We start from the raw sequence: 27,775 nt of genomic DNA, 5'->3' as shown, positions 1-27,775 counted from the left end.
ATGGACAGCGACGAAGTACTAGGGTGGATAGAAGCCCTTGAAAACTACTTTGATCTTGAAGACATAGAGGCAGATAGGAAAGTGAAAATAGCAAAGGCAAGATTGAGAGGGACAACACTTACATGGAAAACTAGTGTTCAAAAGGAAAGAGAGGAAAGAGGATTGAATAAGATCTTAGATTGGGATAGAATGAAGACCATGGTGAGAAGTCAGTTCTTACCATCAAATTTGGCCATTAAAATCAAGATGAGAGGAATAACTTAAAATAGAGAGACATGGATGTGATGACATATACTGAACAGTTTCATACCTTGAGCATTAGGGGAGGAGTGGAAGATGAAGATGAGAAGGTGGAAAGATATATCAATGGCCTCAAGTATAGCATACAAGATGAAATAGGGCTGAATGTGCCAAGAACCCTTGGAGCGTGTTTTCAACTTGCAATCAGAGAAAAAGAGAAATTGGAAAGAAGAAATGATAGGCAAGGAAATCAGAGAGGAGGTGGAACCATGAGAGGAAGAGGTGTAAGAAGTTAGTTTGACACTTCAAATAATCAAGACAAAGATAAAGGAAAAGAGATTACATCTGAGACAAGAGGAAGTTTCAGAGGAGGAAGATTTGGAGGTGGAAGAGGATCAAGTGTTTTCACAAGAAAATGCTTCACATGTGGAGGAATGGGGTATCATTCCTACAAGTACCCTGAGAAAGGTGTGGATTTCAGGAAGGAGGAGAAAAGAGTCACCTTGACCCAAGGAGAAGAGGAAGAAAAGAAGTACGGTAATGCAAATCCTGAGATAGGAGAATCCCTAATGGTAAGAAGAGGACAACCTTTGCAGCAAAAAAAGGAGAGTAGACCATCTATTTTTAGAAAAAATTTCCTTAGACATGGTAAGGTTTGAAAAATGGTCATTGACTCTAGTTCTTTTCATAACCTAGTGTCTTATGAGATGGTAATCAAACTAGGATTGAAGAGGTATCATATTGATAGGCCATATAGAGCATCTTGGGTTAGTGATGAACAAAACATTGTTGTTAGGGAACAAGCTATGGTTGATTTTTCCATAGGAGAGTATAAAGACCAAGTATTATGTGATATCATACCAATGAAATGTTGTCATGTCATCCTTTGAAGGCCTTGGCAAGCCTCAAGGAATACCATTCATTTTGGAGCATCAAATGTTTACATAGTACATAAGGATGGACTGAAATTTAAACTTACTCCTTTACTTGGCCATGCTAAGGGAAGAGTTATATGTTTTGGAAAGAAAGAGTTTGTTGATTTGTAGGAGTAGAAGCATCGAGACCATGATATGGTAGAACTTTCACAGAAGCCATCACTTATGGTTATAAAGAAGGAAGTTATTCAAGCCAGTACCTAGATTCCTGACTGTCAGCAGATAGTGACAACAAAGAGAGTTATGACTGCTAAGGGAGTGATGATAGGAACAATATGGCATCCTTTGGTGACAAAAATACACAAAGAAATGAGTCAAACCATGAAGGATCAGAGATAGGGTCTACATAAACTCAAACAGTAGCACATGAAGTCTTTGATAACAAGTGACTATCCCAGAATAGCAGACAGTAAGGTTACCATGAAGGGTAACAAACATCACAATGTTTTTGTTTCTAATGAATGTTATGATGGCCATTCTTGTGTGTAGGTTGAAGAATTGCAAATAAAGAATAGAAGGAGACCATCTAGAAGAATGGGAGGCAAGAAGACTATTCCATTTAACTCTTGGGACAAGAGTTACTTTGAAGGTGGGGTGTATGGTGCAGGAGCACCTATCAAGACAATGAAGAAGACCTTGGTACCAGATAAAGAAAATGTATAAAGGACCTCTTTGAAGATTAATTGGAACATTATAAGGCCAATAATGACATATTGTAATGGACAAAGTACATTGAAGGTCAAAGGTCCTGATAAAGCCCTATGGGCAACATAATGTAATAAAATGGTCAAATGAGGCGTAAGTGATAGTTGGGAGTAGTTTCTTGTTTTAGGCATTTAATAAGGTCATAGGACCAACTCCAAGTCAGTAGCATAAGTTAGAAGGTTAGAAAATGCATAGAAACCATAGTTTGCAATTTGAATTTTAAATCCAAACGGTCACATAGTGTTTTGGAGGGAAAATAGTAACTTGTTATTTGTTTGATTAAATAAACATTTCCAACCAACTTGGTCAGTTGGGAAGGTATTCTAAGGTCTATTTAAGATGTCTCAGCCATATGAAAGGCAATAAACATTGGTATGTACAAAATAGTACAAAAATTGTACGGACAACCAAGAATTGAATAAAACTTTTGAGTTTTCTTGCACATTTGAAGCATATTTTGGTGGTGTAATCTTTCATTCATGTTGGGAAAGTGTTATTAAGAGACTCTGAATCAGATTTAATACATTTCTTAATAGGTTTAAATCTTTATTACTGCTGTCATGCTGAAAGTCATAGTTTTGCCTTGTTTAACATGAAGAAATGAGGGTTCCATCCAATGTGTACTCTTAACTGCTTCTTGGGATGGAACCCATAGCACTAACATGCCCAACTAACCTCTAATATGCAAGGAAAGTGAAGATTTGTAGGTTATTGTGAAAGAAATGCAAAGTTGAGTGCTGGAAGGACTAATTTGGGTACCCAAATGAGTGCTAGGTGTTATGCACCCATACATCTGGCTTAACAAGGTGTACTTTTTATTTTATATTATTTGAAGAAATGATGAGTGGATGGTGAATCCTAAGTTTTAGATCTTGGAAGCGTGTGCTTGACCTAGATTGGTGATACCCTTGATTTTGAGGGTTTTAAGGCTTGAATTTGGGGGTTTCATATCAAAAGTCATCATAGGATGAAATTGATGATGGATTTATCTAATTTGGCACAAAATATGATGAATCTATGAATTTTGTGGAGTTGGGATAAGTATTTTGCATAGTTGCTATGTAAAACCTCATGTTTTACCCTTGAAAAACAATGACAGTCATGATTTTTGGCATATTTTTCCAAAAGAGTCCATATTAAGTTTTGAGTATGTTATAGAACTCCCAAAAGGGTATTTGAAAAGCTTGTTTATTTTCTTTGTGTTTTGGAAAGTTTTAGAGAAAAATCAAGAAAATAGGGTCTACTGATCCAAAGAAGAGAATAGCCTAGTAAAGAGAAAAACTGGTCATTTTTTGTATCTACCAAATATTTGTGGGTTTGGAAACCTTATAAACATTTTTTTTGAAGTTTTTTAAGGTGTGTATAGGTGGAGGAAACATTTGGTGAAGGTAAATCCAAGTTTGGAGTCTTTGGTGGCATTGTGTGCATTTGGGAACACCATTGAAACATAGGGGTTTGGGTCCATATTGTGTTTGAATTTGCAAGTTTGTGGGTAGATCCTTCATGCTCTGCATCACTCAACCACAAGGATTTGTAGTCAAATATAAGGATAACTTAGTGTGAAAATTGAAGAAAAGTTTATATGGCTTGAAGCAAGCACCTCGGCAATGGTATTTGAAATTTGACAATTTTATGCATGAGCATGGTTATATTAGGTGTCATTTAGATCATTGTGTCTACTTTAAGAGGTTGGATGATGATAGCTACATTATTTTATGTTTATATGTTGATGATATTCTTGTAGTTGGGTCTAACATGGATCACATCAAGGGATTGAAATGCCAATTAGCACATGCATTTGCTATGAAGGATTTGGTGGAAAAAAAATAGATCCTTGGTATGAAGATTTGTAGAGATAGGAAGAATAGAACATTGACACTATCTTAGGTTGATTATGTTGAGAAGGTGTTGCAATGTTTCTCTATGGAGAATGCTAAAGCTATCAGCACACCTTTCCCTAGTCATTTGAAGTTGACTAAGGAGATGTGTCCTAAGATACAAGAACAGGAGGATAAGATGTCCAAGGTACCCTATGCTTTAGTTTTAGGAAGTTTTATGTATGATATGGTATGTACTAGGCTAGATATTGCACATGTAGTGGGAGTCATTAGCAAGTATATGAGTCATCCAGGAATTGAGCATTGGAATGCAATCAAATGGATTCTCATATATTTGAGAGGAACATCTAATAAGTGTTTACATTTTGGGTGCTCTACTACTAATTTACAAGGCCACGTTGACTTAGATTTGGCAAGGGATATTGATATTGAGAAGATTACTACAAGTTATGTCTTTACTGTTGGTGGGGCAACTGTGAGCTGGGTTTCTAGGTTACAAAAGGTTAATGCTTTATCCACTATAGAGGCAGAGTATGTAGCTACTACAAAGGCATCCAAGGAGATGATATGGCTTCATGTCTTCTTGGAAGAATTGGGACATCCTCAAAAGGATAATTATTTGTTCACAGATAGTCAGAGTGCCTTTCATCTTGCAAAGAATTTAGCTCTGCATTCAAAAACCAAACATATACAGTTGCTGTACCATTTCATTTGGTCAGTTTTGGAGGATGGATAGTTAAAGCTAGAGAAGATACAGACAAATGACAATCGAACAGATATGTTGACAAAGGTAGTAACAAGGGAGAAGCTAAACTCCTCTTTAGCTTTGGTTGGTGTTCTAAAATGAACATGAATAAAAGAACAACAGAGTCTAAGGTGGTTTGATCCAATGGGAGCCTCATCGAGTAGCGAAATCACTAGAAGATCAGTCTCCAAGTGGGAGATTGTTGTTTAGTCTAGAGCCTAATCAGTCCCCAAGTGGGAGATTGTTAGTGTGTGGTGACTGATTAGGAAAGTATTGTACATACTTTATAAATTCTTTGGGGCTCAGGGCATTGCCTCAATTTTTTATTGTTTTTTTAGGGTACTATTCATAGATTTTCCACTAAAGTAATGGCTAATTTATGGTTGACATGTAGTAACCCTAAAGTGGTTTAATACTTGTATAAAAAGGCTTAGGCTTAGGGTTTTTTATAGTGGTGATGTGAAATAGGTTCTTGTGGCAGTATTGAGCTGTAAGGGATTATGGATTGTAATCAGGTTGTAATCACTAGATTGTAATAATAACGAACTTGCTATTTGGTGGACATAGCCCAAGGATTGGGTGAACCACATTAAATCTTGGTGTCTTCTATTTTTCTTTGTGTGATCTATTATTTTTTCTTATTGGTTATATTTGTATGTAATTTTTATTTCTATTCGTGGTTTAATCGTAACTCCATTTGGGTCAAACATGGGCCTTAGGACTTCAAACATGTCCATCTTATACTTCTCAAATATTTTCAAAATGTTCTTAACATTGGAGTGGGTGTCATAGCTGAAAGCACCCACCTTCATGGGAAATTTGTATCATTTAGTCTTCAATCTCTTGCTCAATGTATTCACTTCAAGGGCTTGCCACAGAACCTCAATCAACATGACCATGTCACTAGGATACCTTGGTAGCTTCAAGGGGAACTCATTGAAGGCTACAAGGTGAAAATAAGAGAAAGATGAGAATTGAATGAAATAATTCCCAAACTGGTTAATAGTGGCCATGGTTCTAGGATTGAGTCTCCTCTTTGGGCATCCTTGTAGCTCCCTATAAATCCTCATAATAAATGCATCATTTATTTTCACATACTCTGCATAACTATTTTGTGACTATAAGCATGGATAAAACTCATAAGATTACACATCATCAAGAAAATTTTCTAGTCTTGGGAGGCTTGGCCATTGTTGGAATGAGGCCAACATATAAATTAGGAAAGAAGGCATATGGAATGATTATAAAATTTGGTCACTTAGAGAGCATTGGACATAATCTATCTTACTTCTTGAGCCCAATCTATATATTGAGTGTCAGAGAAAATGATTCTTACTAAAAGGAAGTAATGCTCAACAAAATTAAAAGCTTCTACCTCACCTTTTAACCTATGTAGTGGAACAAAATATCAATAATCTTTGGTTTGATGTTGGTCCCAAACAAGGTTTTAAGAACTTTACTCTTAGCACTTTGTGGTTTCGAGAACCATGTTTGCATGATTTTTTTCCTCTAGGTCATCTTCTCTATAGAGAACTCAAAAACAACTTCCCCAAAGCTCAAGACTGAGGATTCTTCCCATTCTAGCACATAGAGGCAATTTACCACATTTTCCTTGTCTCTCGATTGTAATGATGAATGCACTTGCAACTCAGCTCTAGGGCTTGAACTGCAACTGGAAAACTAGCGACTTCAACTAACCTACATCCTCAGAGTTTCTCAATGATGGGGTGAATCTTTTTTATAATTTACTCTCTTTTGAAAATCCTCCTTTTTGTAGAAATAAAGAGAAGTGTTTGTGAAATTTTGCAATTAGGATTTGATTCTAGTCAATCCATCAAAACTTGCAAACCTAGTTGCCATGATTTTGAGCACAATATTTGAGTTGAAGATGGAAACAAGAATAAAAAATGAAAAAATCACTAGTTTTTTGAAAATGTATGTATATTAATAGAATAACAGTTCAAAGAAAAAGAAGTAACTCATTCAACTATTTATGTTTCTATAAATGAGAGCCTTGATTTATCCATTGTTCTTCATAATTTCCACCTTATAGATGGAATTTAAGGAAGTACCCATTGAGTAGTAAATTTCAAAGCTCAAAACACCTTTTAGTGGTCTTTTCATTGTCTTATTGAACTCAATAGTAACTTTCTGTAAACATGTTTCTTACTTTCTCATTTTTCTTAAATTTTGGAAAGTTACCATCAAGGTACTTTGTGGGATGATGTCTGCAACTGAGATCCTAACTATTATTTCTTTTCCATAATGTTTTGATTCACTTTAGTATCATTTTGAGATGTTCTAAATATGACTTGTGAATCTAATTTGATTACTAACTTAATTTTCTTTGTAATTCAGGAAACTGTCATTATGGGTTGAAAACCTGTTGAGGAGAAGACCATTTTTTTTTTTTTTTAAAGAGGGGTAAACGCTTTGACCTGGAGCTATGAAAAAGTGAGGCCACAAACGGGGGACCTCATCCCCATGAGATTTGAACCTTGATGGCAAGGATAACAACACAACAAATTAACCATCACAACATGCCACTATTGGCAGGAGAAGACAATTTTTGTTCCTCTACTAATTTTTCATTTTTTAGTCAAATTTTGAACAATCACCCATCTTGAAGTTGGAAATGTCTAACTAAGGTGCAATCACCTTTTTGAGGATCAATTAACATGCCTTTTCATTCCAAACTACCTTTTCAAAAAACTAACTTCATCGGTTGAAAACTCACTAAGGAGAAGTTAGATTTGAGTTTTCTATCAAGAATGATTATGTGGGCCACAACAAATTTGAACCATATTTGGGAATTTTAATCAAAAATAAAAACATTGATTGTCTACATGATGCCTTGTTACTTGCATGTTTTTTGATACATGTGCATCATTAGTGCCCTTCACAAGAAATCATCCTCATGGATAGGAAACCCACCAAGGAGAAGACAATTTCCAAGGGCGATCCCACAATAATGGGTTCCACTTTTTGACTGATTTTGACACTAAAATCAATATTTTTGAAACAAACCTCATGTTTGAGTGACTATATCTTTAAAACTGTGAATAATTTCAAGATGACATCAACTAGTGATTTGTAGTACTCTATTCCTACTTTGTAACCATATTTTTTATTTAAAAAAAGAAATTATTTATGTCAATTGTTTCTTCTCCTCCGAAAAGTGGTACATATGAAAATTTAATATTTTTAAAGATTAACAGTCCATTTGACACATAACTTTTTTCTAGAAAAGATAATGAGGGAACTCTTTTAGCGTTGGATTTATAATATCAATATCTAGAGAATGCATTTGGTTTGATTCAATTTGGTTGAATATTGTATAGTTTATGAAGTTTTGAAGTGACACTAATCGTAATTTAGATATACGTTCATTTTGAGACAGATAACTTGAACTTAATTTATCATAAATCTTTTTCTTTTTTCTTAATAGAAAGCTATCTCAATAACTTATTTCCTAGATATTTTTCAAAAAAAATTTGACCTAATTTACTAATTTTCTTGAAGTGTCAAAGTCAGTTGATATTCAATTGGTAATGAACCTATAATGAGTTAAACTCATATTTGAAATTCATAATGAATATAATATGTATTACAATTATAGTCATTGGAAAGCTTGCTCCGAGCAACAAAAATTGGCATTTTTAATTTTACAATAGGAGATTAATAATTTTCAATTTTGGGTGTTAAAAGAGACAAATTAATTTTTTTTTAGAAAAGAGGGTCAACAATTTGTAATTTGACATGTTCACTACAAACATGGTGTTCATAGCAAACATGTTTTATGAGTTCACTACAAACACAGTGAACATACACAGCTAAGTTTTCCAACCACTAGAAATTCAATTTAGCACGTTTGTGTGAACATGTCATATTGTTTATATTTGCATGAACATTCAAAAAATGTTGATGTCACCAGTAGACAGGATAGTTTTAAAATAATATAAAGCCATATTTGTGAAGCCATACTTACAAAGTCATACTAAGCGACATGTTTATATAGTTATTGCACAAAATTTATCTTGAGGCAAGGGGTAATTTCTTTATAATGATTTTATAATGGGAAAAAAGAAATAAATGCAAAGAAAATATGCAAGGAAGAGATCTAACGAAGCAAAACAAAGAAATCTTCAAAAGACTGTTGCATGTTATCATCAAATTAAACAAAGTATGTAATTATATATATATATATATATATATATATATATATATATATATATATATATATATATATATATAAATTAATTATGCTTCAAACTTATTTTTTATCTAATTTGATTTATTTATAATTTGTTTGTAGAAAATCAACAAGGTGAAGGAAATGTTGAAGAAGGCTCAATAGAAGTAGAAAAAGTGCATATGGGAGAAGGGTCAGGAACACTCTCTATAGAATCTAAAATAATGAATGTTGAAGAAGGTTCAAGATCACTCCCTATAGAGGTTTAAATAATAGAAGTTGGAGAACATTCATAATATTTTATTGTAGAATCTCAAAAAATGAATGCTAGAGAAGGCTCAAGATCACTCCCTATAGAAATTCCAGTAACAAAAATTAGAGAAGGGTCAAGATTAGGTGCAGGAACTAGTATAGACAAACTCCTAAATATTGCCCAATCTATAAAGAATGGTATTTCTCATAAAAATTTAGATCATTTACTTAAAATGGATGTGGATAAATTAAGAAGACTTGCAACTACTATTAAGCCCTTAAGTTTGTCTAAGAAAAGGTCAATGAATAAGAAAATAAGAGAAATTATGACTATGTTTGATAACATTGAAACACTTAAACAAGCTCAGTTGCTTTCACTTTTGCTTACACAAAAGAAGTTGCAAGAGGCATTTAAATTGTTAGGTATAGACACAACATCAAAGAAGAGAAGATTTTCTAACATGTAAATTGATGTGATTGAAAATGTTAAACAATGTTTGAGAAATATAGGAAAACACTCTCGAATTAAAGATAAGTTTGTGGCAAGAAAAGTGATGTTGGTGTTTGTTGTAAATAAGAATATGACCTAAAATAGACAAATATCTTCAATTTCATCTAAATTGGGTTTTAATAGGAAAACAATGAGAGAATATGTTAAGAGAATATTAATTGTGGATGACAGTACTATGGAGGGCAATAGGGTAATCATGTGTAGAGCACCTAGTTCTGATAGAATTGAAGAGTTATCAAAAAATTTAGTCATATCATTTTGGATTGATAATACGCATCCATCATCAAATAGTAGAGATGTTATCATGCATAGGATTGCATCTATTCAATATGAACATCATGAGTTATAGGTGTCATTTTGTAGTGAACATCCTAATATAAAAGTTGGGCAAAAGTTGTTTGAAAAATTGAAGCCATACTTTGTGAGGTCAAATAAAGTGTTTGAAACATGTTCTTATCATCATCATATTGAGTTCGATCTCCACTATCAGGTATTTCAAAAGTTTTTAGAAGACACATATGGTTTTCATGTTGCTCCTACTAGGAGAAGTGAGTTTATATCATCCATTCTATGTGACAAAATAGATGATACAACTAGTCAAATAAATTGCATCAAAGGATTATGTGAAACATGTGGTGAATTGGCTCTATTTGCTTTGAAAATTGAAAATATCGTTGTAACAAAAAAAATGAATTGCAAAAGTTAAAAGTATGTGAAGAATGAAATAAAGTTGGGGAAAAAGACAAAAAGGTTGGAATATGTTGAAGAAGAGTTACCTATTCTAACATTTATGGACAGATTTAAGAATTTTATTTAACGTTATATTTGTCATGAATGTTTTGCAAAGTCACAAGCACAAAAATTTCAAACTTTGAGAGATAATTTACCACTTGGAATGATTATATCAGTTGTTGATTTTGTAGAGAACTATTCATTTGTTCATCAGAAAGCAATTCAATCATATTATTACTTTTCTAAGCAGGTCACTATTATGGTATATGTTTGTTATAGATATGCAGAGTTAGATTTGGATGGTGTTCATAGTACAGTTCAAGCATGATTAATTAAAAGGGAATATCATTTTTATATAAGTGATGATAAAGAACATGACATTCACTATGTAGAACATTGCTTCAATATGTTCTTTTCTTGTTTGAAAGAAAGAGACATAAATGTTGATAAACATTATGCTTGGTCTGATAAATGTGCCACACAATTCAAATTATCTAGATCATTTTATGCTTTATGTAGATATCATCACAATGAGAATATAAAACACATATGTAATTTCTTTGATAGTGGCCATGGAAAAGGTGACCATGATGGTGTTGGAGCTTGCATCAAATGTGCTCTATGAAAGTATCAAATGAATTATCAGGGAGTTCATGTAAATGATGCACATGATGTTGTTGAATGGTGTAAGATACATTTTGCATCAGATGAGGTTGGGACATCATCAACAATGAGTTGTTAGATACCATATAGAGTCTTTTGGGAGATAACAGTATGGATGTGTACATCTATTTAAATTTTATGAAATTAAGTTGTAAAATTTTATTGCTAAGTTTTATCTTTCAATTTGTTGAAGTTTGAATTTAATTTGTCCATATTTTCAAGTTAATGAAGTTTCAAGTGTTAATAGAAAAAACAAGCATGGTTGCAAGAGGATAGAAAAGACACGTTCCTTACATTCAGACATGAGTACATATAATTGCAATTGGACATTGAAAAAAAGAGAATTCTCATGTTTTTGTGATAGTTGCATTGATGAAGACTATCAAGAATGCTACAATCAAAGATGTGGATATAAAAGTGCATGGATTTCGGTACTACTTGATGTTACTGATACATTTGATAAAAATGATGAAAATTTTGATGATATTCCATTGATTTCTGATGATTATAATCATATCTTTGGTTTGGTAAAAGTGGATAAGTATCATAAAAATTAATCTCAACTTGTTAGTTAATTTCAACTTGTTATTTAATTATCAATTTGAACTGGCTTATATATACTGTACACATGTATGTATACTTATTATGAAGGAGATGTCTTTGTAGTGATTGCTGAGCCTATAAATCATGAAGGTGTCAGTTATTATTTATTGCAATGTATTGTAGAGAGGACAAAGTTATATGATCCTAAAGAAAGTGATGGAATTTTGTTCCATGTAGCTATTATACATACATTTGTGCATGTAGATATATGAATAAATAAATAAATAAATATATATATATATATATATATATATATATATATATATATATATATATATATATATATATATATATATATATATATCTAGGTAACTTTATATCTATCAAATTTTAAAATATTTAAATTTGTGGTGCAGGTTTTGTTTTGTTAGAGGGAACATATTTGAAGCAGGTCAAAATAGTCCAACATAGAATACACTTTTTTTATTATCAACCTAACAACAAGGTTTTATAATATAGCCACCTGGTCATTGCTACCAAGCTTTGTCTACATCTAGTCAAACTTAAGCATGTACATCGCAAGTGGAGAATAGATAGTGAAGATCACAAGAAGATATTACATGTTATAAGTGTACATCATGGATGAACTAACCTTTGAGATTTATTTTATAATAATTTGAATTAATTTAAAGTTGTTAATTTATTGTGTAGGGTCATAACTCTTAGTTTATTAGTTTATTAATGTGCTTTTAAATGTACATACATTTTAATAATATTAATTACCATGGATCATATTGGGATCCATTCTCTTGGAAATAAGGTTAATATATTATTCTATGAATTATCTTATCTTATTGCCTTGTGCTCTTGGATTTATTTATGACCACATTTGGTTCAAATTAGATTAACTAATGCATGTGTTTGGAATAAAAACCTTTTTCATAGTTGAGATATTTATACTTGATGAGATCTTGAGGTTCTTGTACTCTTGGTATGTGACCACTTGAGTTCTTCTAGTATTGTAGTTGTTGGGACTCGAAATCAAATCCTTGATTTTGAGTACAATTGAAAAATCAAGCCCTATAAGCATTTTTTGATGCATTTGTACCTGGCTGTCCATTTGAGGCCGAAGAGGTGTTTAATGTTTCTAAAACCTTGCATTTAGTGTGTCTATGTGTTTCATGATGATAAATTGTCATTTCGAGCCATTTTGTGAAGTCCTGTTTTGAGCAATTTTCAATTCTGCATTTTTGCTCATGTCAAACAACAACAAGAGGTTGTGTTTGCAATTGAATATCTTGCACCTAGTAATGTGTCATGACTCACCACTTTGGGAATGTTTAGTATCCATACCAGAGAGCCTTTGTTTTAGATTTTGAGTCATTTCAAATCCATTTGAATCCCTCAAATTTGGTCATTTATTGATGTTATGCTAATGTGAATTATTCTGAATTTTGGAAAGCCCTGTTTGACTTGTTATAGCTTTGACCCAGTTGAAAAAATGCTAAAATTCCTTTTGCATTGCATTTTAGAGGTTAGAGACTTTCTATGTTTCAATTTTGAGCCTATGATGAATCCGTTTGATCAATTTTCAAACATGATTCCAAATGCAATTTGAAACTTTTTACTGGTGTCAAGAAGTGCAGATTTGTCAGAACCCCTATTTGTGAAGTCATATCTCAAAATAAATGATAGATGAGATTGAATAGATTGTACCACTATGTTTTACTCTAAAAATACTTTAGGTGTGCCAATTTTCAAGTCTTGAGAAATTCATCTGCACACTTTTCAAAGTCAATTCCATTTGCAAAAAATGCTTTTTTGCTATTATTTCCAAGACAAATTTTGAGTAGCCTACTTTGACCTCTTGCCATTTACAGCTAGTTATTCATCATGAGCCCAAATTGTAGATTTATATTATCCTCATGATAGTGGACCAATACCCTAGTTTTTGTTTCTCCAAGTGTTAGTTTACCCAGTTTTCAAAGCCAAATTTGAACGTGATTTATGGTTTTCTGACATGTTTTCATGTAGGTACTTCTACGAAGGCAACTTTGACGGTCAATACCTTTTAAATGAAAATTTTTCATGAGACAAGATTTGATAGGGTAATAAATTGTGAAACAAAGAATCAGTTTGTATGGTTTCAGAGCCCGATCAGGTGTTTTGATCAATTTTTAAGGCCAATCAACAAATCCCTTGGAACTAAATTCACAGTTGGAAAAAAGAGGTAAAGTGATTTTCAAAAGTTGAATCAATGATGCAGATTGATTCCAACTATAATTAGGCATTTAGTAGATCAATTTGGAAATTCAATTCTATGAAAATGAAAAAATTTTAGTTGGACGTAGTTTGGGCATGACTAATTTCATTAGATTTATGACATTTGTGAGGATTAAGGATTATTTTAAAACAAATGATTATAATGACATCAACTTTATAAGGTCTTGATGTATGTATATTTTCATGTGGAGTCAACTGGATATGTGGAAGACTGATATATCTTTATGATTATTGCATTATTTTTACTTGTGCCTTTTTTTGATAATAAGATGAGCCTAGTTGGTGTTTGGATAATGGAGTGGAGTATCCCTCCATGCTAGTCTAGAATACATATGGGTCATCATGATAAGTTAGAAGTCTAAATGAAGTAAAAAATAAATATATATATCGGGTGAAAAAATTAATAAGAATTAATATGACTACTTGGTAATCTGAAGACATTGATTGAATGCAAGTCAATGTATGCAAATTTGAGGACATTGATCAAAGGTATTGCTCCTAGTCATCTAGTAACTTTAATTGAAGGCATGGTACCTATGTATTTCTATAAGTTGATTGAAGATATATAATGATTCTAATAACTTTCAAATGTTGATCATTGAATTAATGTTACATGGGCCTCCACATACTTGTCATGAAACTCCATTCTTGATTCCCTACACCAAACCATTTATAGTACTGATTAGTAACCCTAGTGTACTATGATTTTATTGCATTGGTATTGTATTATGGGTGTTTTTCAAGTCTTGAGTATTCTCCATATGTTATTGACTATTTGCATTGATTTCATTAATTAGCATGAGTGTATACCTATATTCCTTTGTGTGATTTATTCCTTATTTAGGTTGTGAAACTATCTTTGCAAGCATGGTAGGGTGAGCATGTGGGTTCCACATGCTCTAGTGACACGATCAACAAATATTAGAGACCAATGCATAGATGATAAAATTTATTGAGAGACTTTGTGTGAAATGGATCATTATTTCTTTCCTTTCTCTCTCTTTTCTAATTATATACCCATATTGTAATTCTAATTACTGAATTATGTTAATATAATGTTTATAGATGTAATTAAGTGTAATTCACCTTGATTTAGTTTATTTAGTACTCCTTGGTATAGATATAGGTTACACATTGGTATCAATACTTAGATTTATGTATTTTGCCTCAAACTAGATAGAACTACATATATGGTTATTTCCCTATGCATACATATAATCTTTCTATGCATGTAACCCTTATCTATATGCATATGTCCTTTTATTATGTGCATTCCAACTAGTGAACTACTCTAATCTTGCACATTTGGAATAGAATGCATTTGTTTAGGGTAACTTGTGTATTAATGAATGTTACTTTTTATCCCCCTACATTCTCAAGAGTATTTTCATGTGTTTAGTTTCAAATTCAACATGCTAATTAATTTCACCTTTTACATTTTAATATTAATTACATTAATAATAATATTAATTTCCATGGTGAAATTAATCACATGAAATACATTATTTGATTATTTTATAATGATCACAATAAAATCTAAAATCTAAAGTTTAAATATGTTCACAATAAAGTTTTATAATGATCATGTAATAAAATCTAAAGTTTAAAATCTATAATCTAATTGATGAAGAATGTTCTACTAAAATTTAAAAAAATACACATACATACATACATCTCAAGAATAAACATCTATACATCTAATATAGACTAGATATTGAAATGCAGACATATACAAATTGTAAGTCTTGAATCAACATGTATAAATGTAAGAAAATATAAAAAGTCATATACACATCACCATCCAACTACTGAAATACTAAATAGTAAAATAAATAGTGAAACATTTATGTATGTCATTGAGGTACTAAAATACATGTGTAACATGTAAGTCTCTAGAATATATACAAAGTCTCCAATATATAAATGCATGCATCTAATATATAAATCTACTACTACTAGAGGGACCCCTCAAGATGCATACGAATAGAATGACCCTTTGATCGAGTCTCCTATACATCTTGTGGCTAAGGCACATCAACTGACCCCTACAAATAAATACACACACACACACACACACACACACACACACACACACACACACACACACACACACACACACACACACACACGTGTGTGTGTGTACATATTCAAATTAAATATGAGTGCATATATATCTAGTTTGAAACATAAATAACTTTACAAACTATTTAAAACTTATACTTGAGAACTAATAGATGCCTCAATAGAATCATCTCTCTGATGTACATACCCTAACCCAACACTAGATGTAATCATGTGCTCAGTAACCTGTGCTTGCATGATTTACTATAGTTATTAAATTAAATATCTATCTAAGCTGAATTTTTTAATTTCATATATTTAAATTTAAAAATAAATTATATATATATATGTGTGTGTGTGTGTGTGTGTGTGTGTGTGTGTGTGTGTGTACCTGGGTCTCTAGAGGTGGGGAATGATCTAAAGAAGACTCCATCATATCATCTATTGATGCACCTTTACTACCCAAAATATCAGTACATCTTAATACTCTAGCATCATCTCCTAAAACTCCAACACAACTTGAACCACTCTCAGTACTGTAATCTACAACTGCTAGTAATGATGAGTGAAGTGGACTGTGTAATTAGCTGGGTAATGGTGTAGAATCAGTGTTGGGTCTGAATAACATGTCCATGTATGATGATAATCCCACACTCAAACTAGTATCAATCTTAGAAAGCCCTTGTGACTGCTCACCAAAATCATCAAGGCCCTCGGCTATGATCTTAATATCTCCAATTTGTATGCCTGAGGCATCTATAGAGTGTTGTGAACCTAGTTCATAATGTTATGCACTATGCAAAGGTGTATCAACTGTCACTGGTGTAGTCAGTGCCTGTGGAACTATGAGACTCTGATGGTGTCTAATGGCATCCATCACTAAGTGAGTTGGCATCCCCTTTGTAACAAAAATATAACTAATACTATGCAACAAATCCTCCAAAAAATATAGTGCAAAATCCATATGTGTATGCTATCTTGAAAGAGCATGGACATCACGTAGTACTGGTAATCCAACAACTCTATATGCATCATCAGAGGAGGTGCCTAAAGTTCTGGTAGAGGCCTCTGAAGATGGTCAACATGGACAACTCTGTTGACTGTGAATATAATGACCAAGAAAATTAGATGTGATACTAGCAATTGCAGATGCAATGTATCCAATACTATCACTTGCTCCCCTCTAGGAAGCAATGACAACTCTAGCTACAATAGGTGAATGTGTTGGAGTGTGAGGCCTCACCCTGACCCATTATAACATAGTTGATACATTATTATTTTGATACTCATGACTCGATATGTTGAGACACTATCAGATACACTAACATATTATGTTATTTCATGTTGTGTAATCTTTTGCTTTCAAATATTTGATTTCATCATTTAATGCTTTATGACTATGTATATTGATGAAGTAAGTGAATGCATAATTAACACTTTGATTATGCAATTTTAATGATTGAGAATATGAGTAGAATGAGATAAACAACTGATTATTTGAAAGATGAATGTTTTAAATTATATGATTTCCCTGATATGTTTTTGATTAGGAAAATAGGTTTTATAGGGATCTTGAAACCCAAAGTTTTATAGCAGAAAACAACTTAAAGAAGAAAAGACAGAAAAAAAGCTGCCATACAAGGCCAGAAACAAAAAGGCCTGAAGCCTAAGAAACAAAGGCTAGGAACAAAGCCTAGCGAGAAGACTAGTGTCCTTTCTTTTCCACTCTATGATGATCCTCAGAACATGACCCCAGATCTTCTTAATGGACTCAATGTCATAGTAGGTGTCAATCTTTACCAGTTTGCTTTTCTCCTTTTCGTTCTTGATGAAAGCATTGATAGCATTGGCAGACATCTTCTTATCCCTGAAGAAGCTCATGCCTTCCTGGGAGAAGCTTGTCACCTCTGCAATGAGACCCTTTGTGATTTGGTGGGAGACACCATCAATTTTGGCCTTTTTGTTGTGCCAAGTTTCAACCATAATCTTGGTAACCCCCACGTCGAAACAATGGAGCCTCTCCATGAAGCTGGTTATGCCGCCCTTCTGGAGTTTTTTCCAAACCTTCCCTTTTTCTTTCCAGCTCTCTGTTTCTCCCCATGGCTCTCTTCTAATCCTTTCTCCCACCATTGCAAGATTATGCCTTTCTAACCCTAAACCCTTAACAGAATTGCAAAGCTCAAAGATGAAAAAATCGCTAAGGACGAGAGCTTTAATGCGTGTGTTATTGGGTTTAACTCTGGCTTGCTTTTGCTCGTGTAATCCGTACACATTATTATGAAATGGTGGGGGTTCCGCATAACTCCAAATGATTCCCTTTTTAAAACATGATTTAGCATGTCTCATCATCATAAAATATATTTTGAGTTGGTACCTTGAATTTGCTCCTTTTGGATGAGCTCCATAGCTGCCGCTAAAAAATGATTATTGTTTCCCCATGTCATCACCAAATTGAATGTGACCACTACATTTGCGAACCAATCAGCAACCATGTTAGCTTCACGGTAGACATGGATGACGTGGTAATTTTAAAATTTGCTCAAGTCCATTTTTAGGTCCTCAATTATGCTTTCAATGGTCCATGATGGTTTGGTTACTCCTAAAATGCAATTTATTATATTTAGGGAGTCTCCTTCAAGCCATAGTTGTTCGATCCCTGAGTCCAGGGCCAACTTAATAGTGAGTTTGGCTGCACTGGCTTCAGCCAAATGGTTGGTTTGGTGACCAATAAGGGAGGAGATAGTAGCAATGCCCCATCCCAAGCTATTTCTTATGATTCCACTGCATCTGGCGGGACTAGGGTTCCCCTTAGCCGCCCCATCAAAATTGGCATATATACATATATATATTTCCCTGATATGTTATATACATATATGCATGTGATTTTCTTAAGCTACTAACATGTGCAATGAGTTTATAGGATATTTTAGCCGAGAAATCTAATGGGGAAATGAAACAGAACCCTATGTACTGTTTGTGGAAACCAAGGTTAAATCTAATGAAAGATACAAACCCCATTGTTCATATTTTATTTGTATCATGAGATGTTTGAATGTATCATTCTATAATCTTTAAATGTTAATGTTTCGTAACAATTTTTTTGTAGTGTCAGTTGACACTCATGAATTGTATATGCATCCCAACATGATAGTTAGGGTTAACCTAGTAACCTAAAGATCTAAGTCAAACTAGGTTAGTGACCTTTTTTCTAATCAGTTAGTAATTGAGGTTAATTACCCTACTCAAGATTAGTGAGTAATCTACTTTTTGAAGGTTGTTAGAAAGTCCTAAAATTTTCCTAGCTTTTGATAGGTCCCTAATTAATTCTAAGGGCCTAAAATCATGAAATCTAAGTACCCAAAGGGTATGGGTATGAGTTGGGGGAATTTTCCACCCCCCTAGCCCCTTTTGTTGAATTTTATAGTCACTCAAAAACCCCATTTTTGCTTTATTTCAAAAATTGAATGATTTTAGCATGGGTTGGATAAATTTAACTTCACCTTGAGGTGAGCCTTAGGTCTAGTTGAGTTAGAAGCCTCTAGAAATTTTAGGCAAGTGGGGGGGTTATTTCTTTTAGAGGTGGTTGAATTAAAGATCTTATTTAGAGGGTTTGGAGCGTTCACCCTTCTAGTTTTAAATTGGAATTCAGAATTGAAGGAGGAGAGAAATGAAAACTTATCTCAAATTTTTTCATTTTCCATAACCCAATTTGGAAGGTAGGAATAATTCACCTCATTTTGTTCATGTTGTACTTCATGTTTCAATTTTATTCCATATGTATGTTCGTGTGTGTGTTGAGTATGTTTGGGAGGGATTGAAATAGGTTTTCTTGAATGGTTTTTCTTTGTATTTTGCTTTGATTTTTGAAGGGATTTTATGGGTTGTATTGGCATTACTCATACTCAGATAGGGTAGAAGTGGCCATGTACAAGGGAAGGTCTTTAGTTGGACTTTGATAGTGTAGAATCTCTTCTCAAGATGAGAAGAGGGAGAGAGGGTAGGGTGTTATGGGCCCCTAATTGTTAGCACAAACCACATATGAGTTTAGAAATGTAAAAAATAGAAGAACAAAAGTTCTTGAGTTTATGTCCCCAAAAGGGCACCTATTTTGGTGTTGTGTTTGATGTCTCCAGTTGGAAAAATCCACCTTCTCCCTAGTCTAGTTCAATGTTGAACCTATTGTGTAAACCCCGGAATGGGAGTGAATGTCTAATTTTTTGTTCATGTTATGATTGGTTGTCTCATGGTTAGTTTTCATTCTCTTTTTGATCACCATGATGTATTGTAGAATTTGTAATGGATCCCTTGTTAAGGGCTAGGAAGGAAATTCATAATTATATTGGACTTCAAATATGTTGAGAGTTTTTCCCTTGGGATGATATCCTATGTAGAAATGTTACATTTAAACTTTTTTTGAAGTGGCAACAATGTCAGATTTTCTTACTAGATCTTTCCTGCCAGAGCCTTTGAATTAGGTGGTTTAATAGAAAAAGAGATTGAGTAATATTATTTCATTTGAGGCCTATAGTATTTCAGTTATATTGACATGTGTATTGAAAAGTAGATAAAATGGTGATGTTCAATTATGCAAATTTCAAGTTCATGTATGTTATGGTTGGAAGTTTGATTTTAACTTTGTGATTATTAGAAGATAAAAAAACCTTACATTAAGGTTTAAACAAATTATTAAACTTGGTGATTAAAATTAATGTAGAGAGAAAAAAATGTATATAATATCCCCTTAGCATGAAATATAGTTGGCAATCAAAATCTATACTTAGAAAAATATACACATCTTGTTATAAAATTAGATTGCATCTAAAAAATTTGACACTTAGAAAAAAAATATGGCTTTGAAAAAAATTACACTTTCAAGAGCAAAAAGCTCATTGGATTTTGTATGGGAGGAATAATTCATCCCTTTTTATAACAGAGAATCTAAAGGAATCTTTAATTATCTTTTTTGTGGACCTTTTAAATATTAAATATTTAATGAAAAAGAAACAAAACAAATAAAAATAAAATTTCTAAAACATATATCTTAAATATCCTAGCAAACCTACCTACTTAACTTTAACACATAAATTCTTACCTCTACCCCATCCCACCAAGAAAACTTTTAAACATAATTTCCTACCACTTGTTCCCCATACTAGGCATTGATTTAAGCCCCAAAAATCCACATCATGTACCCCCCACGTAGCCCACAAGTTTTGACTTGTCAGTTGGTATTATGGGGCAGATTGGAGTTGACCAAGGTTTTAATAAAGTTTGAAATGTTTATACCTCTTACCTCCTTGCCTTTCTTTCCTTGCTTGGCGTACATCCTTGGGTAGTTTTGTTGTTTCATGTGGCAACCTGGGAATGCGTGGGCCATGGAAAAATGCCCAGGAGGAGTGGGGTAGGTAGGTGGCCAAGTGGCCAATTAAGGTAATTTAGAAGTTAGTGGGGGTTAGTGGGTAGTTTAGTAAAAAGGTTAGCTAGTTTTTGTAAGTTTAAATGTTAGTAAGCTTTATTATTTTGGTAGTTTAGAATCTAGGTTGTTTTATAATTAGTTAGTTATATTTAAATAATTTTATTAATTAATTTTAAGTGTTAGATGATTGAAGTTAGTATGGTTGTTAATTTAGCTTTTAAGTATTAGTAAAGATATAGTTAGTACCTTTAATTAAAGTTTTTAAAAAAAAATGTAGTTTAGTTCATAGTGTAGTTAGATTTTCTTTTTAAGAAATTTTAAATTAGTAATAAGATATGAGAATTATAGTTAGATTGTTATTCTATATTTTAAGTTTTAGTTAGTTTTAAGTAATTTTAATTATTATGGTTTTGTATATTAGACATTTAGTATATTTTGGTTAGAATAATTCAATGTTAGATTTTAATTAGGTAAGTTAGTTTTGTTATTAGTTTAATATATTGTTTAAGTAATTAATGACTAGATCGATTTATTATCTTATCTTATTTAAATTATAAATTGATATTTGAATGATTTAAATGTATTGTTCAGTGATATTTTAAAATAAATAAAAAAAAGTGTTAACATGTTAGGTCTTTTAAAAAATAGAATTGAGTTTATATAATATAATTAATTGACTTAATAATGAACGTTTAAGTTTAACAACCTATTTCTACATGATGTTTTTAAACTGAGTTCTAGTCTTAAGTTGTGATAGGGGATCTCATATCCATCTTACAGTGTACATGTACTTTAACTTGTGAAATAGAACATATCAAACCTAGTGAATTTAATTATTATTATTTTTATAAAAAATTATGTGTGTTTTTGCCCTTGTATTTTAGGCATGACATTTTGGTATCAGAGCCCATGTTCAACACTAGGAACCTAAAACCATTATTCTTTTGAAACTTAATCTAAACTTTAAATTGTGTAGGATGCCTCCCATCACACGAAGCAATCGATGAGGTAGAGGTCATTGGGTGAGATGTGGTAGAGTGGAATAGGAGGATGAACCACCACCTCCACCACCACAACCATTGAACCTGAATCAAGATATTTTAGATGCCCTTCAAAAATTGATTTGTGTAGTACAATAGGGGCTACCACTTGTAGTACAACCAAGGTAGTATATTCTCTAAGTGGAAGTAGAGGGACCTAGAGGAGGTAGGGTTGGAGGAAAAGATAGGAGTAGGAGTCCCCCACTGAGGCAAGTAGAGGGATAGGGTGAGCATGATGGTGAGTCAATACATCAGAGAGGACCACCACTCGATAGACCTCCTAGACATGTATGAGATGATATCAGGGATTTGATATGACTCCAGCCACCATTCGATACTAGTTCCATTGAGGGAACAATAGCAAAGGCCTGGTTACAGAGCCTACAATGGTGCTTTGGATTATGTCCTTATGGCAGTAATCTAAAGGCATGTCTAGTAGTCCATCAGCCAAGGGGAGATGCCTTTAATTGGTGGCATTAAGAGGAGACTATAGGAGGAGTGAGGATGGATACCCTCACATGGGAGTCATTCTTGGAGAGATTCTGAGAGAGCTACCTATTTGAGCACTTCAAATACAAGCAGATTGAGGAATTTCATTCTCTGTATTAGAGGGGTCTCATAGTAGCTCAGTATGAGAGTAGGTTTCTTGAGCTCCTTCCATATGTTGAATACATGAAGGATGAGAAACTATGAGTACATCACTTCATCATGGGCCTAAATTTCTCACTCCAAGGTCCAGTCTATTTGGCCTTCCCTACCACCTTCAGATAGGTAGTTGAGATAACACTAGTTGCTGAGGATACTTTGGGTAGACAAGAGTGACAAGACCGGTCTCAGAATCAAAATTTTTTCCAGTAGAAACCCCATTGGAAAGGGAATAAAAACTATATAGTAGGGTCCTCTAAGGGCCAACAATCTCAACAGTAGTAGCATAAACCTTGATAGGTTTATCGGGGCTCCAACCCCAAGTACTGGTTGTCATAGGGTCCCAAATAGGATTAGAATGTATAGGGTCCACACTAATAGTTAGTAAAGACTCAACAGTATTCCAAGGGTGGATAGAGTGGATCTAGCAGGTCAGGAGGCCCATAGTAGTCTGGATCACAAAGTGCACAATCTTATACTAGAGGACCTTGCTACACTTGTGGTGGCATGGGTTGTCTAGCTAGAGTGTGTCCATAGGGATAGTCATCCAATGGTCAAAGAGGGGCCTTTTTTAGAGCCAACAGTTGATGACATGGGTAGATCCCACAGAGTTTTTGCAGTGGTTGACAACTGCCAAGCTAAGCATTAGGCCATAGTTATCAAGGCTATAAGAATAATATATAGTAGCATTATTTTTGTTTTATTTGATTTTAGAGCTAATAACTCCTCTATATCTCCATATGTAGTGGAGTGTTGCAAGCTACTAGTAGTTAGACAGGAGGTTAGTTGGGAAGTAGAGTTAGCCTCAGGAGCTAGAGTAACAGTTAGTCCCATGGTGAATAATTGCTTGATTTAGATTGGAGACATGTCCATGATGTCTAATTTACACATTACCCCTGTAGGTTCTTATGATGTTGTTCTTGGCATGGATTTTCTTTATGCCCAAAACACCAAGATGGATTGTTGACAAAAGAGGGTAGAATATGTGGACAAGTTTGGGATCTCTAGAGTGATCTTTAGGGTCAAGAGACCCATATCCCTTCATATAATTTCCACTATGTAGCTTAGGAAATGCATGTGAAAGGGATGTCAGTTATTTGCTATCACCATTAGTGATAGAGATGGAGATTTAGAGGGAGAGCCATCCCTTGATGAGTTTCCAATGTTGCAAGAGTTTGTAGATGTGTTTCCTTCAAACCTCCCTAGTATGCCTCCACCTAGAGCAATGGGTTTTCATATTGATCTTGTGCTAGGAGTAGAGCCAGTATTGAGAGTACCATACAAGATGACTACTCATGAGATTAGTGAACTATAGATTTAGTTGAAGTAACTCTTAAAGAAGGGGCATATTTGACCTAGTTTGTCACCTTGGGGTGCACTAGTGATCTTTGTAAAGAAGAAGGATGGATCACTTAGGTTGTGTATTGATTATCGATAGTTGAACAAAGTAACCATCAGGAACTAATATCTTCTTCCTAGAATTGATGATCTCTTCGATCAGTTATAGGGTGCTCAAGTATTTTCAAAGATTGATCTAAAGTCAAGTTATCATTATGTAGGCATAATTTTAGTACCCCTATTTCAAACCTTTGATATTTGGTTTTCCTGGTCAATTTTCCCATAAGTTGCCTAAAATTTCTTTAAACATGATGTTGTAAAAGATGAAGATCATAATCTTAAGAAATGGATGTAAAATTTATGCCTCAGATTCAGAGGTTTAAATGTCAGAGTTCAGATCCAAAGTTCAAGTTCAAGTTGATGTTCCAAGTTCCCAAGTGTAGGCTCAGTTCAAAAGGCTATGGTTCAAAGTTCAATGACAGGGCTCCTAGTCCAAAGTGCATAAACCCTAATGCTTAAAGAATCAAAGTGATATCTCTTGTGAGGAGAAACCATTCTAAAGAATGATGCTAGTAGCTTGACAGTCACATTATATGTCCAGGTGTTAACAATGAGAAAGGACAACTCAAGGATACTCTCCTAGTATGCAAGGGTGATGTGATTTGAAGTCATGACTTCATTATTGATTATTCCATAGGTTTCTTCTATTACTGTAGTAGATATTGTGGCATGTTATGGGCCTCCAATAGAATGTTGTGATGGAAATCTATGTAGATTGCATGCTAAATGGATAACTTTAATAAATCGTACTGATGCAAACAAATTTGAATGTTGCAACCTCTCACGAGGGATAACTCCGCTATATGTTGCTCATAACGATAGTTTCATGGAGATATGGTGACATTGGAAAAATTAGTATGAAGACACGAGTTGTATAAGTGGTTTATAAAGAAGCCCGAATGTAGAAAGATGTACATAAATCAACCATCTATTTTAGGATACTCTTTATGTTGGACCAACTGGGGAGTGAAGGAAATATGGAGATCCTGATGGGAAGTAATTGTGCAACACATAGCTTTCCCCTCATGACTAAAAATCTTGAATTCATATACAATGCATGGATGTTATTCAAGTGCAGCTACTTAAGACAAATAGGAACATGAAGTGATTATGGGTTGCAAACAATTGTCATTAAGATTTAATTGATAATGACACCAATCATCATGCAAAAGAAAGATGTGCATCAGGCGGTTGAGTTTTACAAAAATCAACACATTAACCAGACTTATGATTATGTTGGATTATGTGGGAAGTGCTAAATCAACTGATTATGATGGTCACATTAGGTAGTTAGCTTGCATGTGTCTTATCATGATTGGTCATCATCTTTGGTGCTTGTGGTTGTAGGTATTATGCAAGCGTGAAGAATATAGAAAGCTTGACAAAGCTGTGATGAGCATTTGGGAATGCTGTGAACTCTTGAATGAGTTTGTAGATGAGTTTGATCCTGACCTTGATGAACCCCAAATTGAACATCTTCTCCAGACAGCTGAAGCTATCCATAAAGACTATCCCAATAGATGGAATGAGATCTCTGACATGTCATAGCCACAGTATCATAATTGATGCACACAAGGGAAAAGCTCATTTAAAAATAAATGAGTCTCAAGCAAGGAGTTTCTATGAATTTTTTGACAAAATGTCAACATGATTCTGATGTAAATCAACCAACACATTCACATGTTCTGAGATCAGACCATGAATACCACAGAAGGTCAGAGGTCAACCCGAGTCTATCTCTCCACCAAAAAGTTTGTGATCCCAATTCAAGGGTAATGTATTTTGATGAATGAGGGAAACCATAGTATGTTTGACAAAACCTATCCAATCATGGCTTGTTGCACAATATGGCATTAAACTAAAATTGTGGTTCTATTGCCCTAGTTTCTTGAATGTACGATCTACTACCAATCATTCATCACAACTGATAATATTCAAGGCATATAAAATCATGAACTATAATGTGGCATTGTGATCAATGAGTAGTGACCAAATATGGTGTGGGATTTGTTGAATAGCATTGGTTATTAGTCTAAGCATGGTCTGCCATTGTTGAAGCATTAATTCGATGGGACAAGGAAGTTTCAAAATGATTTTACTTCCAATATTATCACTGTCATCACTCCCCAACCATACAAAGCATACAATGGAGGAACACAAATCGATGAAATTGCTGTAGAGGGTGAAATTGGGAAGGTGTATAGGGCAAAATTTCTTGACAAAAATGGAAGAACTATCATTATAATGACCCCTGCAAAATAGAACACTACATCTCAAGATAATCAATTGTATCACCTCATGTATATCATTGAAAATGCCATCATCAATTTACCTCCTGATGAGGAGCAGATGGTTTGGCTCATAGACTTCACTGGTTGGTCCTTGTCAAATTTTGTGCCAATTAGAATAGCTCGGGAAACTACAAATATTCTACAAAACCATTATCCTAAAAGGTTGGCATTGGTAGTTCTATACAATCCTCTAAGAGTTTTTGAATCCTTTTGGAAGATTGTCAAATATTTTCTTGATCCAAAGACATTTGAGAAAGTTAAGTTCATTTACCCACAGAACGATGGAAGTGCTAGAATTGTGTAGCAAAACTTTGATCTAGATAAGCTTCAGAAGGCATTTGGAGGAAATGAAACTCTCAATATGACCATGAAGAATTCTCAAAGCTTATGAGACAAGATGATATAAAAACTTCCTAGCATTAGATGTTAGAGAGCAAGCTCAATGACTTAAATGGTAATCAAACTTCACAAGCAGATATGAAAGCTAATGCGAATGTCCAAGGATGATGATCTAGTTTTGATCGACATAATGATGTTCAAAGGTGTAGAAGTAGGAATGTTGGTAGTGGAAATGCTTCTTTGTTGACTCCATTATGCAATTGTCATTCAATATTCCAGCATCAAGTTGACTGATGGAGTCTTTTCATTTCATATTCTTGGAGGCAGATAAAAGGATGAGACAAAGTCTTTTGGGTTTCTCCTTATGTGTAATTTCAAAAATATTATTCAAAGTCTTTCCAAATCTCAGAATTCAAAGCACTTCATATTCTCATGAAGGCTTATTCTGGTGTTTTATATATAAGCTATTGTAAAAGATGTAACAAAAGAGCTGGGGGGGGGGGGGGGGGTGGTGGGTGGGTGGGGTTCTTCTTTTTCTACATACAGTCAGAGAGCTAGAGTAGGGAGAGAAGCACATTTAATTTTTGTAATTTTTGGTTCTTGCATTTGGGGGGGTTCTACTTTTTTTGCATACAGTCAGAGAGCTAGAGTAGGGAGAGGAGCACATTTAATTTCTATAATTTTCATTTCTTGCATTTGGGGGGGTTTTCTATTCCATTTTTGTAATAGATTTGATACTGAGTTGTAAGTAATAATGATTAGAGCATCATTATTTGCTATGTTCATAATAAAGAGAGATCTTTTGTTAAATCAGAGAGTTTAAAAGGGATTTTTCTAATTATTTGCAATCAGAGAGTTGCATTAATCAATTTTGGGCATTATCTTACACCTTAGAATTGGATAACAAATGTGTTGTGGATAAGAGGTGTTTCCAGCCATTTCTATT

At 33.7% G+C, this 27,775-nt stretch overlaps 1 pseudogene; it reads left to right on the top strand.

The window, feature by feature from the left end:
* Positions 1–26,907, top strand: LOC149529882 (uncharacterized; annotated as a pseudogene).
* The last annotated feature ends 868 nt before the right edge of the window (positions 26,908–27,775 follow it).

This window comes from Cupressus sempervirens, chromosome 11 (genome assembly GCF_028749045.1).
Source record: "Cupressus sempervirens isolate cs-2001-9-10 chromosome 11, ASM2874904v1, whole genome shotgun sequence".
NCBI classification, from domain to species: Eukaryota; Viridiplantae; Streptophyta; class Pinopsida; order Cupressales; family Cupressaceae; genus Cupressus; species Cupressus sempervirens.
This window is presented reverse-complemented; position numbering and strand designations above follow the sequence as displayed.